Source organism: Electrophorus electricus, chromosome 13, assembly GCF_041902795.1.
Source record: "Electrophorus electricus isolate QZ-2024a chromosome 13, ASM4190279v1, whole genome shotgun sequence".
Lineage (NCBI taxonomy): Eukaryota > Metazoa > Chordata > Actinopteri > Gymnotiformes > Gymnotidae > Electrophorus > Electrophorus electricus.
Genome location: NC_137509.1, coordinates 3467929 through 3488169, shown reverse-complemented (window position 1 = coordinate 3488169; position 20241 = coordinate 3467929). Strand labels below are relative to the sequence as shown.

At 37.8% G+C, this 20241-nt stretch overlaps 1 long non-coding RNA gene and 1 pseudogene across 1 annotated transcript; both read right to left on the bottom strand.

Annotated features, from left to right (window-relative positions):
* Window positions 1–4470: 4470 nt before the first annotated feature.
* On the bottom strand, window positions 4471–5251 carry LOC113568913 (uncharacterized). The gene is made up of 3 exons (XR_014115878.1): window positions 5195–5251; window positions 5051–5110; window positions 4471–4529 (listed from the first exon to the last, which is right to left on the bottom strand). It is a non-coding gene; the product is annotated as an uncharacterized LOC113568913 (long non-coding RNA).
* Window positions 5252–7903: 2652 nt separating this feature from the next.
* Window positions 7904–19399, bottom strand: LOC145643533 (Fc receptor-like protein 5; annotated as a pseudogene).
* Window positions 19400–20241: the final 842 nt, after the last annotated feature.

The window sequence follows — 20241 nt, the reverse complement described above, 5'->3', positions numbered from 1 at the left end:
ATAGTCAAGTTGGCCTTGTTATTTGCAGTATACCATAGGATGAAATATCATTCCTCCAGGACTCATTGTTCAACATGCAACATAAAGTTCAGAGACAAAACAATAAACACAAGTAGAAAGACACATCGCAGTGCAGGATACAGGACAGTGCAAAAACACAGTACTGACTACATAATTACTGTAAATATCACTTGTAGCAACATGGCACAGACTGGTTTAAAGAAAATATTCTAATAGAGTCTGAGCAATGTGGCTTGATTTGTTGTATGCAGTCTACAGTAGCAGCTGAATGTTACTGAACAATAGTCCAATGGGTGTTTGAGCTCTTACACATTCTAGTGGAGATAGCTCGGATACTCCCGTACCTTCTACCAGATGATAGGGTGAATAGTCCATGGGAGGGGTGGGAGGGGTCCTCTACAATGCTGGTGGCTCTGCAGTGTTTAATGTATACTGACTGAGGACAAAAACATGCTGATGATACTCTTTGCTGTCTTCACTGACCACTGTAGGGTCTTCTGTCCTTGATGGTGCAGGTACTACATAGTGCTGCACCTACACATTATGCTCTTATATGTTAGGAAAATGAAGTTTGGATCCAACACATTTGGCTCTACTAATCAGTTAATCAGATAATACTAAAAGGCTCAATCATATGTGCTGGAACTAAACTCTGCAAGGCAGCAGATCTCCTGGACTGCAGTTATACTTTCTAACTCTATAAAGTTTGACACTGAAGGCCCTCTACAAAGGATTTGCTAAATTTATTACACCATCCTGTGGTTAAAATGAGGATTTTAATTTAATCATTTAAATATATTTGACTTTTCACATAAACCATACTGGCTTTTAAAATTCTCTGAATGCAGTTTCTAAGTGCTGATCATGACCATTCACACATACCCAGACCCATGTGTCTGGCACTGCTGAGACACCGAAGTGCTATTTCTTAACAAAGTGCAGCATTTGATTAGATACTGAGCTAGTGTGGAATATGAATAAACCCATTATCTGCTTGGCCAACGAGCATAATTTTACCATTCGTGTGAAGAAGAACAGAACATGAATACTTTTGTGTTTGGGAAAATATATATTTTTGCATTAATTCAGTGCCTTAGTCCTCAAGCATTACATTTTTAATTTGCACTGCTTAAGTAAATTAGTTACAAGATAAAAATCAACTAAAAAAATGAATTCAACAGTTAACATTAAACACGGACAAGAAACAGCGATACGTTTAACTTTGACAAAAAGAACAGTACATCAAACATTTATTACGTTACATCCACAATGACCAACGATGGTGCATTCCCTGATGTGGGTTTAAATACACAGACAAACGAGGTACAGGTGTGTGCAGGCGTGGCGACATACGAAGGTCCTGCTACTGCATATAGCTGGCCAAACCACGTGCCTCGCGGGAGCCAAGCGTTCCATGACAGGACCAATAGACCTGTCCTACAAACTTATAAATATACAGTACATGTTAAGAAATGTTGTGTCCTATTCTATTTTTGGAATGATAATGGGTTTTTAATAGCAATGTTTTTTATGACAGCAAACAAACATTAACATACAACAATAAATTATAATGATATATAAGAATATGAAATTAAAATCTTACATCAAAATGTATATCTTATGACCAATGTGCAATATGTGAACCATCACTTAGATGTTTCACACTTGGCTAGGCATATGGATAAAAATCAAGCCAAAAAACATAAGACTATAAAACATTAAGATGGCCATGGTGATAGAAAATTATAATAACAGAAAAATCTATTTATAAAAATGAAATTTAAATGTAAAAAAAATGAGCATGCACCTTATACTGTTATTACCCTTTTAAAAATTATTCTTTTAATTGTACTATTTTGATTGTGGCAATTCAAAAATATTCAGCAAACAATCAAGTGATATTTACTACATGATGTAAACTGGATACATCATTGGCAAAGTTACGGAGTATAAGCCTAAATATCTCTTTAGTTCAGATCCTGGTCCCTCCTGTCCCCTAAAGCCACAAGCTAGACTTCAGAAAACCTTGAGTACAGCAACAACACAAGGAATGGAACAACATATCCTGTAAAAACTACATTTACCATAGTTCTCTTTGAATAATGCCAAGCTAATCATTGGGCAGCTTTGACACCAGTCGAGTCATTGATTGAAGATTTAAATTCCACAATGTTGCACTTTCTTCAAAGACCTAAAAGAGAAAGATGCTTTATAAGGTCTCTTCACACATTACTTAGAAAAACACATTTTTATGGGGTTTGCATGAATGGCTTAACCTTAGTGTTTAAGCTATTGAGAAAAATGTTCATTTGAAATGTTAATTTGATATGTCCTATAAGGCACATCTTTAAGAATACCCGACAGTCTCATCTAGGAAATGTTAAGGAATTGCTAGTGAACTGTCTTATCAACATATCTGTAATGAATCACTCTTACCTGTTATTCTTTTTGCTGTGCCTTTTGCTAATCTGAGCATATGTTGAATCGGTGGGTTAAGTGGAATCACCTGGAAAAGAGGTAGAATGCAAAGACTTTTACACTGACTCAATGTCTAAAAACACTGCAGAATACCCCCTAGTGAGCAAAACATTGTTGAAATGGGATATACGACTCTGAAATTTGTTCATATTCCACATAATACAATCCTGGTAACAATTTGTGTGTCAGCCTCACCTCAGCTTTCTCATTTAATACACATGTCAGTTCTGTTGTTAAAACCTCCTACTTTCATCTTTGTAATATAGCCAATATCGTAATATAATTTCAGTCCTGTCTCTCTAACCCTGCTGCTGTGTCTCTTGTGCATGACTTCATTTTTAGTCACTTGGAGTATGTATTTCTCTTCTTGTAGGTAACAGTCCAAATGGTCAAGAATGTTGTTGCACCTTCTGACTCACACTCGCTGTCACAACCATATTATACCTGTTCTCTAAGATTTTCACTGACTTCCTGTAAAATACTGCATCCAATTCAAAATCCTTATGCTCACTTGCAAAGCTCTTAATAACTTCATTCCTTCCTGATTGTCTGACCTTCTCCTTCCTTACAAACCCAGCTGTACTCTCTGCTCATTTTCAGCTGATCTGCTAACTGTTCCTTCTTGCAACCTCCATAAATTTGGTGATCAAGCATCCACCAGATTAGCGCCTCATCTCCAGGCTGCTCCTCCTACAGGTCTGTCAGTCCAATTCTCTGCACATTTAAAACAAATCTCAAAACTTAAAACTTACCACCAACCCAATCTTACCTGCTCTCCACAACCCTGCTTTCTTGTTTGTCCTTAGGTATTCTCTGATATAGTATTAATGTAACAAACATCTCATGTATTATATTATTTAAACACCCATTAAACACTCTTGGCAAGAAGTCACCAATAAATGCCAGTTTCCTTCTTGCTCCACCATCCCATGAAGCCCATCCAGGTTTATTAGGGGCCACTTAACATTACTGACATGGGACGCAATGGACCCCACACAGAAAGCAGAAATGCTGGCTACCCTAGCAGCAGTAGCACAGGGCAAAGAGAGACACTTTGGAGTTTTCAGAAAGTGGGCACAGCTCGATAAGATCATACAGCTGTACAGTGGTGTAGAGCTTATTATGGTGCAGTACATCCTTGAGCAGCACCATGCAACATCTATTCACAGGCATCTCAACACACACATGCATACTTGTTCTCTTGCTTCCACACACACACACCAACAGAACAGACATTCATATGTATATAGACATATCAGTATATTAGCACACACACTGACAGTCTCATCTTTTTCCCCTCATGCGCACTACCCCCATCACCCAGCAGTGTACATTCTACCTCCCATCACCTAGCAGTGAGTTTACATTCATTTATTCAGTTTAACTAGTTTTGTTGCTACTATTGTGACTATTGTACTTTTCTCTTCAAAAGCGAAAAGTAAGTAAATAAATACATTTTAAATGGTTCTCAGTGTTCAATTGCCCACCACCACATTCCAGCATTTATGAAGCAGAGCTGTTTACATTTATGGTATTTAGCTGACGCTTTTATCCAAAGCGACTTACAATTATGACTGAGTACAACTTGAGCAACTGAGGGCTAAAGGCTTTGCTCAGAGGCCCAACAGTGGCAACTGGTCAACCATACCATTACAAGTCAAGGACCTTAATCATTGAGCTACCACTGCCCTCTATCACTCATGTTCTAAGCTTACCATTTTCTGACTTCTGTTTCAGTTCTGAGTACATCATATCAGTGCCCTCCCTGGTCTTCTCTAGCAGTGCACAACAGACATGAATTAGCTTTCACACAATAAAGTAACATCTTATGGAACAGCTACCACAGTGACTTTTTTAACACTACAGGAGCTGGAAGCATTTGGTCTATTAAATGCAAAAGTAAATCTATAATTCACAACAGAGTATATTCAGATACACTTTTTCAATCTCAGTCTCACCTGTTTATTTTGGTTTCTTCATGGTTTTCATTTCAGTTTCAGCATAAGTCACATCACTGGGTCCTGGACCATCTGTGAAAGAGGGAAAAAAACCTCATTCTTTCCCCACAGTCATTTACCATCATAATCCTTTTAAAGAACTCTGCAGGGCATTACTCAGACATCCCACACTACAGGCCTCCAGTCACACCCTGTAGTCTTCCATCAGGCAGACACTTCACTGCTTAACCCCACACAGACTACTCTCATTAACTACAAAGCTTAACCCAATACAAACTACTGTCCTTAACCAATTACAATGATGTGTTTTGTGTGGTCTATAATTTCCCAGAGGCCAGAGAAAACATTGATCATGTTTTTCCGAAGAATTTCTATATTGTCCAGATTCCATTGGCATCTTATCACTTAGTATATAAAAAACATTTTCACTACTTTTGTTGCCACGTTTGTCACTAATGTTGTTAGAAACACTGACAAATTTACACATTTCCAAGATGCAAAATAAAGAGCAAAAGTAAATTAGTGTTTAATAAAACCAGTTTCTTGCTTTATCTGGCATTTATGAAGTGGAGCTGTGATGTTCTACTGCTTACCCTTTTCTGACTTCTGTTTCAGTTCTGAGTACATCACATCAGTGCCCTCCCTGGTCTTCTCTAACAGAGCACAACACACATGCATTAGCTTTCACCACAAAAAAACAAGGTATATATATTTCATACACAAGCCCATCGCCCCACCTGTTTGTTTTGGTTTCTTCTTGGGTTTCATTTTAATTTGAGCATAAGTCACATCACTGAATCCTGCACCAGCATCTATTAAACAGAAAACAAACTGCTTTCCCTCATTTTCATTCTAATTTCATAATCTTTTATTAGTGGAATTACTGAGTGCAGAGGAAAAAAAATACACTGTAAAGTTTAAAATATTCCAAAGTCATAGCAGTCAGATCAGATTTGGTGGGAATTATTTGGCTCATATCACATGCACATGCTGTGTACTGACAGCTTTGAGTGAGAAGAATGTGAGGCTTGAGTGTGAGGAGTGAGAGGTTTCAGTAAGAGGAGTGAGAGGTTTGAGTGTGAGGAGTGAGAGGTTTCAGTAAGAGGAGTGAGAGGTTTGAGTGTGAGGAGTGAGAGGTTTCAGTAAGAGGAGTGAGAGGTTTGAGTGTGAGGAGTGAGAGGTTTCAGTAAGAGGAGTGAGAGGTTTGAGTGTGAGGAGTGAGAGGTTTCAGTAAGAGGAGTGAGAGGAGTGAGTGTGAGGAGTGAGAGGTTTCAGTGAGAGGAGTAAAATATTTCAGAGAGAGGTTGTGAAAGGAGTAAGATGCTTGAACTGGAGGGATGAAAGGTTTGCTTGAGTGAGAGGTTGCTTTCTTTACACATGTTTGAAAGTCCATCTTTGAGTCAGACTAAAAACAGCACATTTTATTCTGAAATTTATAGTGACAAATATACTAACAAAGAGGATCACGTAATATTTATACATTGATTTCCAACCACATACACTACAGGCCAAATGTTTATGGCCAAACTCATCCCAAACCAACACTATAGGGTTCTGATCAGATGATTGTGCGGTACCTTTTGTCATAGCACCACAAACACAATTACATCCCTCCCTTATGTTTCACAATGCAGACCACACATGCTGCCATCTGACCAAAGAGCAGATTTCCAGTGTTCTAGTGTGCATTGGCTGCGTTCTTTTGCCCAAGACCTGCTAGCTGCTAGAGATCAGTAAAGCATGTATTTCAGATGAAATCTGTGTTGCTGTTAACTGGTGATTTATTAGGCTAATGACTTTAATATGCTTGTCCTTTTCAGTAGAGGTACCTTCCTTTCCTGGGGTATCTGCATAGGAGCCAGTTTCATTGCAGCAACTGGTGGTTTTGGCCACTGCATTTGTAAACAAAACAAAACAACAAACAAACAAACAAACAAAAAAAACAACTTTCAGAGCTTTTGCTATTTTCTTAACTGATATAAATCCCTTCGGTATCTACTCTACCTTGCTAAATATAAATAATTATCTCAGGTATTTAGACTAGGGTATGTTTTGAGAATAATTTATAGCATTTCTGTTATCTTTGTTTTCTCATAAACTGTTGTCTATGCATTTGTACGTATATAATTAGGTTAAAATTACTATATGAAAGAAAATAATTTAATTTTCGGTAGATGTGTCCAAACAGATACTGTACATCAACTGTGACTGCTACTGGTGTCCAACTGATATTACTGCGAATGATCTGTCAGCAATCGTTAAATGAACTATAACCCTGGGTTACAGTTATTGATGGTGGTAAACAACATGTCTTAACATTACAGTAGTCATGTGAACCTTATAGCTCATAAAAAAACAAGGGCAAAAATTTCAAACATTCAAGAACTGATTGTATATTTGTATCTGTAAGTCTGCAAGATACAGTCTGTTAGTTTCTCTCCAACTCTCTCACTTATACACACACACACACACACACACACACACACACACACACGATTGTAGTAAAATTGTTGATATTGGGCTTTATTCCTTTGTTTTGGTGTTTTTGCTTTAAACCTTTGAGTAAACCACAACACTTGACCCATACATAGTATCATAATAACAATAATAATAATAATAATAATAGAGTTCATAATTTAGGGTGATACTGTATGGAAAAAAGAGACAGTGTTAAGTGTCCCTCCATTCAGTCTTGTGTTCTTTTAAAATAATTTGTATTAGGTGGTATGTACCTTTACTGTGAAGTTTCAAGTTTTTCAGCTCTTTTTTTGAGAAAGTTCCATCAGTTGGGCCTGTTAATGTATTATCTGACATTAACATCAGATGTCAGATATTTAGTCAGTGTTCTTACTGCGGATATGCAGAGTTCTTACCATTTCCTGTGTGTTTTGTTTTATTATTCACAGCATATGCATACATGTCATTGTTGGATGAAGCAGTAAAATCATTACAAACATAACAGGGCAGCCATTAAAGTAGTACATTTATTTGAGGTGAACTCTACCTGTAATCCTGTTACCAACATTGGCATAAATCAGATCACCTCCTATTAAAGAGGAAAGAAGGCCGTGTAAATAAAAGTGTTCATTTGAACAAAAAGCTGGTGGGTTCAGTAGAAACAGACCAACCTGCTTGCAGCAGTGAGGTTCCTGAAAGAGAGCTCCCAGGCCCAGTCCAACTCTGCCTCTGGCCCGTGGTCTGGCTAGTGTTCTTGAGATGTCCAGTAGGGGCAGACAGAGATCTTGTACCTCCTCACACAGTAAAGCAGTTGCAATGTTAATAGGATCACTGTTCAAGTTCATTTAACAGTTAATGAAAGGGGATAAAAACACTTTTTATGCTGTAATTTGACAATGTTTCTGACAGCAAGAACACAATCACCATGGTGTACAGAAGTAATGTGTCTATAAATAGTCTGTGTATAACTGTCATATGCTACAGATACATGGATGCTTTCAAACCTTTGTTCTTCTTGTAGCTCAGGAACAGGATAAGTATAATAATGAGCAACAAGGTTAAACTGATTCCCACAGCCGGTCCAACTATTCCACCACTGGATCCAGGACTTAAGACTCTGGAAGCAGTGACATAAGTTTGAATTTACATTCAGAGCACTTTGTTTACTGAAATAATGTAAAATAAATCAAATCTCATGAAATGTATTTCTCACTTCTGACTGAGACCCAGCTCTTTGGTGACTCTTTTCTCTCTGGGTATTCACAGTGGTAGAGACCCTCATCTGATTTTGAGATGGTATGGATGATTATCTGTCCTGTGGTTTGGTTCCAAAAGAGTGATCCATCTTTATAGAAGAAGGATATGAGATTAGAAGATGTTTTGTTCAATAAACATCATAGAGTCAGAGAATCTCCCTGAGTCACAGGACATACAGGACTGTCTAGGATTACATCACCATCTGTAAAAAAGAAATGCAGAAAACATAAAATGGGGAAAACACACACAGGCATTTTCACATGCACGAAATATTATTCATCTAATACTACAAACTAATATAGTAGTAGAGTTATTATATTCTATCACCAGTCCTATGGTTCCTGTGATAAAAATGACTGGAGACCCACCATGCACTGTGATGTTGACAGGTTTACTGCTCCCTCCAGATTTAGACTGACACCAGTACACTCCAGTGTGGGCTGTGGAGAGAGAGCTGATGTTGCATGTAGAGCTTGTAACTGATCTCCTGTCTGATGGACAGTCTGACACACTCCTATCTTATGAGTCCTGCATGACTCTCCATGTAGTAGAGTTCCTCTGGTCCTCACAGCTCAGTGAGAGAGAGTGACCACTGAAGTGTTGAGTTCTGTTGGGAATGATGATCAGAGAGACTAGAGAAGACACACCTGCCAAATCAGACAAATCAAATGTTGCACAATACTGTTAAACTAATGCCACATACACGAACTGTTCACTGTACTGTAGGAAAACTGATGGTTTAACTGATAGAAAATACTCACATTCATACTCTACAGTATTTTAAAATAACTAAATGATGGTATTTCTGTATTTAACCACCTTACTCCTAAACAAACCCTGTACACACCTGAGCTCAGTTCTCATCTCCTCACACTCTCTATTCACTCTGAGCCTTTTTGCAGTCCTTAATTCTACAGCTTTTTCTTGACACTGTATTGTTAACTGCATTGTCTTCATACACTGTAATGTTAACTGTATTGTCTTCTTAACTCTATTGTTCCAGTGTAAAAGCAGCAGTCCTCCCTCACTCATGCAGGTGCTGCCTTGTACATGATGTCACTGGGAGATCCTGCTTGTTTCTGTAGCTGGAATTCAGTGAAGCCTCTCAAACTGTCTATGTAGTTTACTAAGAGTGTGCAGATATCAGCCTCTGAGCCAAAACCAGCCTTGTGCCACCACTGTTATCTGCATGTTGTTTATATGTTCAGCTGTATACAGTATCACTATCACAGAAACTCTCTTACCAGTAATGTTTACCCAGAGCGCATCACTGTAGTGTGTGTAGTAGACTGGATTTCCTCTGCCAGCTCTACACCAGTACTGGCCTCCATCAGAAAGCTTCACTGCACTGATGGTGTAGGAGCGTGTTGCAGTGTTGGTCTCATTCTCAGGGTTCTGTGTGTGTTTGGACCAGTAAAACCTCCATCCAGTAGACTGCTCCAGCCTACAGTACAGAGTCACTGGGTTTCCCATTAGTGCAGCTCCTTGAGGGCTAGATGTGAGTTGCTTATCACAGACTGCTGCTCTTTCCACTGGTCACATGGTTCAGCCCGCAGCCTGCAGTGGGAATTCCCTGTTATTGTTCTTGTTTGGAGCCTCACCTCTGGTGTCTGCACAGACCTGCACATGGTTTAGTGTGTATTGTGTGTATTTAAACTGATGTTGGCACGTGCAGTTTTGTCAGTCGTTGAACATGTATAAGTACGTTTGTCGTCGCTCGTTAGTGTTAGTGTTCATGATGTTTCATGTGCTTCGTTCTCACAGTTTAAGTGCCCTTGTCTTCTGTGTTTCTCAATAAATGTCTATTACCGTCGAGGGAGTCTGAGCGACCTGCTCCTTGACCTGCAGCATTCGAGCCGTTACATCGCTGAGTATTGTTTAGCTAAAGTATTAACCCAAACATGCCAATTATATGGACTACCATTTTTTCTCCTTAGAGAAATGTGCAATAATTACATTTTCTCCTGTTTTAGTATGATGTTGGTTACATTTGATTTAGTGTGTCTTTATTTTATTTTAAGGTGCCAGTTTTTCTCTATCATCACCAAAACATTTTCATTATCAGAACACCATGTAATTACTGCCACGCAACTTAATTCACAGCCAAAGGAGTTTTAAAACTGTTTTATTTTCAATGTTATGCTTTTATATGAAAAACATAATGAAATACCTTTCAAGAAAAAAAATCTAAAATTTTCTACATATTAAACAAATGTGTATTTTGTAGAACACAGAAAATAATGTTTTGGTTGTGCAAACATGAGAAATATGTGATGTGTTTATAATGGTTACAATACAAATTATCTGCTTGTTTTATGATACATTTTTCCACACAGTTTTATGTAAACCTTTCCAGCTTCAGTACTGAAATAAATCAAAGGTTTCCTTCTAAAATGTATTTGTGAATATCCTTTTTTAAAATCATCTATAGATTGGGCTTTATTTATCAATGCATATTATGATATGAGTGATGGGCAGCAAACTGTCATTGTTTCACTTCCATGGATGGTAACACATGATGTGTGAGTCTTAATTTGATATTATCATTAATATTATTTACACATATATAGTGCCTTTCTAATACCAAAAGGCGCTTTACAATCTACAAACTAGCTACTTCGCTACATTTTGCTAAACTATGAAGTGCACCTTTATTTTTTGGCTATAGTTAGCACTGCTTTGTTATTTAAATATTTGTGAATCATGATGGAGGATTTTGCTAATGTTAACACAATTAACTAAGGTGTTTTCTGTATTAATATTAATACAGAATTAATATTAGCTAGCTAGCTATATATCTATGTTAACAATAACATTAGCTATCTACCTAGCAACCTAGTATAGTACCTACCTTATTTGCATCTGTACACAAATAATGCATTTGGTGTCTTTCTATAAAAACATACAGTGTGAACTCATAGATAGATCTACATAGATAGATCTTTTTTTTTAAATCCTTTTAGAGAGGTTTAGAGAAAACTGTGTTGGGAACAAGGCCAAAAAAGCCCAATACTGGAAAGGTATATGGTAGGCAGGGAAGATCTTTTATTATTTTCGTTTCTTTGGCACCGTCCACAATGTCCACCTGTACTTCTTGACCACTCAAGATTTTCTCTCATTCCTTAAACCATGTGCTCTCACCATTGATGTCTGCTTTTAATCGCTACACATAAATAGGCATAAACACAGAAGTTATTGGTGTTGGTTTCATGCTCGGTTACTTTACACACACACACACACACACACACACGCGCACACACACACACACACACACACACACACACACACACGCGCACACACACACACACACACACACACACACACACACACACACACACCTCATAGGACTGTTACAACCTGTTGTCTTGCCATCAACCAGGAGCATGTAACAAAGAAGAAATCAAGAGTTACACTTTTCTTTTTAAACTAAGCCAATAACCTCTATAACAGTCATTAAGAGCAAGGATGGGTCACATAACCACTGATACCAAAGCTCCTGTTTCTGAAAGGCCTAACCTAAAAGGCCTCTGACTCTAACTGAACCAGCTCCTAACTACAATCCCATGGGTCAAGAAAACCTGGTCATTTCATTGTCAGTGGCCTACATCACTCATGCAGGGTCAATGGACTAGAAAACAGACTCTCTCTAAAGGCCATCCAGATGATATAACGGAAAATGGACTCTCTCTCTCAGTACTATCCAGATGGTTTGACATTGTCGAGCCTAAAGACTCATAAGGACAGACATTTCCTTTTTATGTTACCAGCTGGTATAAATAGTTAATTTAACTGTTTATACATCAAAACTGGTCAGTTAACTCTTTCCTATCATCTGCTAAGCAGCCTCTTCAGTCCTAATTAGTTCTCTCTCAGGTTATCTCAATAAGTTGTCTATTTCTTCTAAGTCTTCCAGTTATACTTTGTCACGCTCTCTCAAAACGAATGTTGTTTGGTATTGTTTGATAAGCATGCTCTGCCCTGTTAATCACTCTCACAGATTACTTAAACAGATTTGATTTTCTTTCCATTCTTTTTCTTTCTTTATCAGTTAGCCACTTCAGTCCACATGAATCTACTTTGGGTTAATTTGTTTCCGTTACAGTGTTTGTTACGTATTTTGTACTACAGCGATTTTAGTGAACTCAGTACCTCTGGTCATTAGTAGAATCTTAATCAATGATTTATATGCATGTTCGCCTATCTCTGTTTATCCAATAAATATACCCTTAGAAATAACTCTTGTGAGTAAAGAGTGGTATTCTAATTTTTGGTAGATGAGACATCATGTTATCGAAGTGGTGACCTTTATGGGTTGAGACTGAATTAATAATCATTAATACATTAATTTAAATGATTTCATTTTCCCTGGTAATCAGGGTGGTGCCCAATTATTATCAATTTGGATGGACAATTTATGAAAGTTTTATATTTATCTATGAAAATATCTCATAGATCTCATAGAACATAGATTGCTTTATTATTCCTTAACTTATAGTACTGCTATTCTGTATCTCACAGTGTAGTGTATGGGGTTAAATAATATACCCATTATTAGGTACACGTGGTCTACATTTAACAGTTACATTTATATCTCCGTCAATGTACAATATCAAATATCAGAATACTGCCTTTGCTTATTTATGAAATCTCAACACTGATGCATGTGTGTGACTTCAGGAAGAGAGTGGCAGAGGGGCTTGTAGAGACAAAAGTGCAGATACATAAATCACTATGCAGATGAAAATATAAAACATCACTTACCAGCTGCTGTGATCTTGACTACGTCACTGTAATGTGTGTAGTATTGTCCCCTTCGTGCACCGCAACCATATTCTGAAGTTGCTTCTTCAGAGACTGTCACATCCATTATATTGTTTTTTCTTACAGTGGTCCATGATTTTGGCTGCTGAGGGTAAATGTACCATAAAAACATCCATCCAGTAGACTGCTGTACCTCACAGCTTAGAGTAACAGTGTCTCCAGTGTAGACAGACGTCTGAGGCTTAACCTTCACAGTTGGTTTGGGTTTTGCTGATAATATGAAATGATGAAGGTATTAGAATCTCCATTTACAACACGAGGGGAAACTTTATTATTTGTGGAAATAGCAGCATTTGTGCCTAATGTGGCATTTAGATTCAGTGAATTCATTTAGATTCAGATACTAAAACAGCTGCAGTGGTGAAGGTTGGACGTGTAATTTATTATTAAAATTATCAAAGTTGCATAACAAGTATGAAGTATTCCAAAATGAATGCTTGCTGGGTTTAACCAGCTTTTCCAAGTTTCATTCATACTGAACCAAATCCTGCTTATGCACAATATATAAGCACCACCAATCTCTGTATGTATAAAAACAATGATGTATTACAATGAGAGACAAGTGCCAGTGGAGTAGGAAGGGATATATGAATAAATTAAGACTATTTACACTTGGTCTTTTCATGCATCGTGTATCAGGAATGTCCAATTGAAAGCAAACTGTACATTGTACTATCACATCAGTTTGATCACCATAATTTTAAGAGAGCAAATTCATTATGAAGATATTGGTCTCTGATTGCAAGTTCAAAATAACAGTATTCTTTTTTCACTTTTAAAATAATTTGCTGTTGCCAGTGAAACTTTATAGTGACGGCACAATGGGAGTCACTGAAAGGAGCAGTGAAGGGGATGTGTAGGGTCCTTTATTATGGAAGCAGCATCTTTCCTCTCAACACACCATCTGTACAGCTCTGATAGTGGACTTTGCCTTTCTGATTATTTATTCTCACCTGGTTTTACTCTTGGCAGTGAGAAAGGTGCACTAGGATGTAATATTGCAAAGTTGATCTGATTAAACAAGGGATTTAATCAACGAATTAAGCATTGTTGATATTTCATATATACAAAATCATCATGTTGGGAGAAGGACAAACATTCATTTATTTCTGTGTTCCTATATTTATAGGCTTCAACCTGCTCTACTACCCTGAATTTGATCTCTAGAGGTTCAAAAAGAGGATGAAAAGAGTTAATTTCTTGATTCTGTACACAGCACAACTACTCAGTAGTAGCTGAGGACACTTCTCCAAGTGAAGGGTAGTCCTCATACTATGTGTCACACTCACCCTGAGACACAGAGTGAGCAGCATTTATGCAACATTTATGGCACACAGTGTCTCTACCTGGGAAGTTTTTCCATGAAACTTTCTTCCCTACAAGACATCTACCACGGTCTTATTGTACAGGTTCTGTTTGATTTGGTTGACAGTTTTTTTGTCACATCTCTCATACTTTTGATACTGAGATGAATTCCTGATTGTCATCTTGCTTCTGATGGCATCTCATTTCATGTCAGGGGTTTTTCCTGCATCTACACTACAGTGTAACACAGCGTGTTGATTTTTCACAGTCTCATTTCAACATACTTTTAGTATAGACAAGGCTAGAGCTAAATCAGCATCTACCTGAAGAAGTTCAGTCAGTGTCTTTTTCCAACTTCTGTTCTTTCCCTGATTAATTCTTCAATATTGTGCTAACATTTCAATGCTTTCATCATTTATGAACAGCTATGATAAATTCCATTGTACTTTCCCCTCTTCCTGGCACTGATAATTAAACTGGGCTCTGTCAAATACTGTATGATGCTTACCAAAACAGAGCTGCAATTTGATGTATTTCCTTTTTGTCTAACTCAGTCATTGACATACAGAGAATACTGTCTGCATCATCTGCCATAGCCAAGATTTCACCTGGTGTTCTTTCGTTTTTAATACGCAGTTGAGATTCACTGTCAGATCCATGTGGGCCACTCTGATGTGTTGGATAAGTTAAAGGGCCCTGATTGTGTTATGTGTATTGTCAAAACTGCCATTAACTTTTTTTTCAGTGGACTGGGAGCCAAACTAGTAATATTTTAGTTGGTATTATGATTCTATGTTATGCATTCACGTTTTGCAAACAATTTGTCCTCTCTTTTATGTCTGGTGTTCCAGATATGGCTAAACATGGATTGTTAAAATAAAACACAGACATATGTGACTTACACAACATTGCCAACTTTTATAAGCATCTAAAAATAGTGCTTATTTAGCAGACACTGAGGCACAAGTGGATTCTCAATGACCGGCACATCTATATGAACAAAGATGGATTCAACACACAGTATTTCAAATTAAAATAAATTATATGAAACCATTAATCAGACAAAACTCCAAACAAAAGCTGGTAACAAAATTAAGACTAGAAAACTTGAGAAACATGAAAGCTTCAGTAGAACCTCTGAATAAATAGATTCAAAACAAAATGAAAGACACGTATCGTGCAATATGTTGTTATCGATGGGTTAAACTCTTTGTCACTACTGTGTTTCTCTCTTACCATCAATAGAAATTGTTGAACCCTATTTATCATTTACACCAATTCTGCTCTAATGTGTTAATTCCTGACCTACTGAGCGCACCATCAACCATATGCCACATTTATCACTTAACTAGCTGCTTCCCCAGATGCATTTCACACTGTACGTCTCAGCTTGCACAACAATGCCAACTTTTGTCACCCTGTAAAAAGGTGAAAACAAGTGGTGAGGCCTGGTAGGCAACACGTAGCTCAGATGATCAAAGTTGTGTAACCAGTGTAAAATATTTGTATTCCAAGGGTGATGTTGGGTGATCTTGTTTTTCCTCTTGATGTTTCATGAGTGCTGAACCAAATCCTGCATAGTGTACAGAATATGTGCATAAGCAAGTACGAGCAGAATGCAGCATCAAAGGGCTTTTCATGCCACATTAGAGTTTGCCATTATCTGTCTCTTTTAACATGTTTCTACACAGTCAAGAGTATATTATAGTGAGCCAGTTCACAACCACATGCTCTCATTATAATTCCTCTCAGGCTCCCTGTTTTAGCACCAGAATGTTCTACATTTTGCAGTAAAGCTAAATGTATTACACTGCCCATTGCTGGATCATGTTAATCACACTGCTGTCATTGAAGTAATTTATACCAAATTTCCAGCTTGTTGCTCAATTTATGTTTCACATTCTGTGCCCCTCTGTACTCATCTCTGTACTGTGCTTATCTCTGTACTTATTCTAAAAAGTGCCAGTGGAGCAGCAAGGGATGCAGATAAATAAACTCTGTAGTAAATCATCATAAAAAATTACCAAGCATTACTAAACAAGTATTTATGTCTGATGAGGGTGGATGAATCTGGCCTAAAACTCCACAAACACTGTAGCAGGAAAGGAAAACTAGCAGGTTTTATGACAGTGTGATGATAAATGGAATGGATGAGCCCTTCACAATTAAATCATTTATAAAGAAATAAAGTTTATAAAGTTTGCTCACTTTGCCTATTATAAGATGAAAATTAAAATGATTAAAACAACTGTAAATAAAATGTTTTCTTTGATCACATTAAGGTTAATAGAGTGACTCCATTGTAAAGATGTGTGTTTCTATTCACTCTCAATACATATGTACTGACTGCATGGTGAGATGAGTTTACTGAACATTGATCACACTCACTTCTCTAATGCCATTGCTCTCATTTAAATAATTTATAAAAAATATTTAGGTTTGTGAATTGTTTGGTGTTTTTTTGCATATTATACTGTAAATATTAAAATGATTAAAATAAAGTTTAAAAAGTTTTTAAACTTTATTTAAACTCCATTGTAAGGATGGACGAAGGACAAACATATCAGCATTCACAGAAACCCAGGTAGGTGACCACGGACAACAGGTTACAAACATAACATGCGATACTATCGTGAACATACAATTGTAGTTGAACATAATCAAACATGAACTTGATAAAAGATGGACAACCCTGTACTCTCCTGCAACAGTTTAAATACACGCAGACATTAGACACGGAAGCCGGTACAGGTGTGTGAACATGGGCGTGGTCACAAACAAAGAGACAAACTCCCACATCACGCAGTGGTCCGTACCACGTGACCAGTGGGACTGAGAGCAGTCGGTGACAGTCTAATCACTCTGTCAATACATAAGTACTGAGTGCATGATCACACTCACCTGATACAGTCAGTCTAACAGCATCACTGGTGTGGGAGTAGCGGGATCCTCCTATCGCTGTTCCTCTACAGGTGGATTGACCTTCATGATCATCTTTAACAGCACTGATATTGTACTCCTGTTCACTACTGATAGTTCTCTCTGAACCCTCTTTCTTCCAGCTGTACTGCCACCTATAGACGCTGCTTCCCTGTATGTCACATCTGAGAGTGACAGTCTCTCCCACAAATACCTGTGGATCAGGCTTTATGGAGGCCACAGCTTTTGGTCTTGCTGTGAAAAGATAATATATTTCTAATAAAACATTGCTTAAAATAGTAATATTTTGATGAAGCTGTTCACATGTCTATGTACTATAACTCTATTGGTATCACAAAACCAGAGCTGCTTTTTCTACTGCATCAAGTAGATGTGAGACAGCTACAACACCCAATACAATCAGTGTGAGAGCTCCACTGGTCTGTGAGTATTTTGGCTCTGCTGACTGTGTTTACATGCAGGAATTAGCACCTTCATGGAAGTAATAAACATTAGGGATTGGCTACTCCTCCTTATGTATATCATCGCTAAACTATTTGTACTGCTGATTAATATCAAACATGTGAGTGACCTCTCCTAGATCAGATGGCTGTACTTTCTTTTTAGCCTATGGTCTCACTTTCCAACATGATGAATACTTTTCCAACATATACCATATATCTCATGATTAAAAACAATATTTTAGGTTTAGGTTTCACTGCAGATGGAAATTAAACAACAGGTTCAGGTCATAAATTGAGTTCACATGCTGCTTCCAGACACTTTACCACAGTCATTATATAACAGAGTGACACAATCTATTAGGATGTAACATCTCAGCCTAAGTGCTGATACAGATCTGATCTCATGGTGACCTGAGGCTGATAGTGGAGGTAACTCAGAGTGATTGACTGCAGCTATTTGGTGTCATCTGTAGTCATATTATGTTGTGGTTAATAATAACTAAAGAGTTGAACACACTCACCTGATACAGTCAGCGTAACAGCATCACTGGTGTGGGAGTAGTGGGATCCTCCTGCCTCTGTTCCTCTACAGGTGTAGTTACCTGTATGAGACTCTTCAGCACCACTGATTGTGTACACCTGTTCTCTGCTGACAGGACTGAGTGAACCCTCTTCATTCCAGCTGTACTGCCAACTAGAGATGCCTCTTCCCTGTATGTCACATCTGAGAGTGACAGTCTCTCCCACAAATACCTGTGGATCAGGCTTTATGGAGGCCACAGCTTTTGGTTTCACTGTGGAAAGATCATCAAATCCACTGAATAATTGCTTCTTTTAATGAAGTTGTTTTCATGTATATGCACAGAAAGAGAGTGACAGTCTCGCCTATGAAAACTTCTGTCCAGTCATGTTGTAATGTAAGTGTAGCTTTTGGTCGTTCTGTAAGAACACAATATTAAAAAATTATTTTTCAATATTAAAGATTCCCACTTGAGGTTTCATGAGTGATGAACCAAATCCTGCTAAGTGTGCAATACACATGCATAAGCAATTACACACCTCTGTATTGTTCAGTGTTAATGTTTCTGATACACACTATGTACTCTACACTTTAGCAAAAATAAAAGATTTTGGTATAGTTACCTTCCTGGTTTTCCAAACTATATAAATTGGTTCAATTTTCAGCTGTGGGAATTAATGCGTATTTTTTTAGCTGTCCAGCTTCCCTGACACTTTAACTTGGATTGCCATGGCACACATGTCTACTAATAAAGAGAAAAACTGCTTTTTTATAAGTACATTCCTTACTAAACCTTTAATACCTATTGTCATAACACAATACATATGGCATGTATATTGGCTAATTATTGATGTAGAAATACATGAACCAAAACAATTGTCACACCCTCTAGATCAGATCAGTCTGCAGATCAGTCATCCTTAATTATTGATGTAGAAATACATGACTTAGGCAACTAAACAGGTGATTCTTTGAACCAAAGTAATTGTCACATCATTTGCTAGAGTCCCTCCTAGAGTCCACTGATCATTCAGGCCAATCTGTTAGCCACTGTGCACACCCCTGTCTGCACATACACTCTCATCCTCATCAGGAACTCTTTAAACGTCACTTCTACAATCCTCACTTTGCAAAGCCTTGTTAAGATGTTTTGTGTTGTAAGCCGTCTCTCTTGTGAATTGTCTCCGTGCCCCGTACATTCTTGCATTGTTTTTTCACGTTGCCATTGTCCGTCTATGTTGCTCCTTTTTGCCCTGCTGATTTTTGGACTGTGAGACTCTCTTTTGCATTGCCTGGTTTCCCACTGCCTGCCCCTGTTCAACCATGCTCTGCCTGACTACACTTGTTTGTTTGTAAACAAACATTTGTTTGTTTGTTTGATAGTATGTTTATTAAATATTCACCTGCATATTCTTCCTCTTTCTGTCCTTACATCAGCATTGTTTGGACATTCCAAGTTGCTATTTACAGACTCTAGTTCTGTTTTTTGTTCCTTCCAGACTGGTGTTACAACCAAGTAGTCTGTGTAAGTCCATCTGCAGCTGGGTATTAGACTTTCTGACACACAGACCCCACAGCGTGAGGACTGGTGCTCAGTTACACTAAGCATGAGGACAACACAGTGATGTAGAATATTACAGCATGACACAGAGGAAGGACATGTGCAGAATAACACAGTATGAGATCAACACTGCAGAGTAACATAGTATCACCATTACATTATTATATCAAACCATTAGCTTACTATATACATATATGTGTTAATACATAACTGTGTATGCATTGAACTGTATTACTCTGCCCTTTACATTCACTACTTACAATGTTTTGAATGCTATGAATGTTTCTATCCAGCCAGACTCCATTTTTAGTGTAGACGTTGGGCCCACTGTAATAATTCAATAACAAATGTTCTGTCGTGGTGCGCTGAGTACACAGCAGGAGGGACACCACCACTCCACCCCTGCCCCCACCCACCACACCTGCCCCCTTCCCACCCTCCCAATTATTAATAATCATGAACACCTATTCCCCGTTTGCC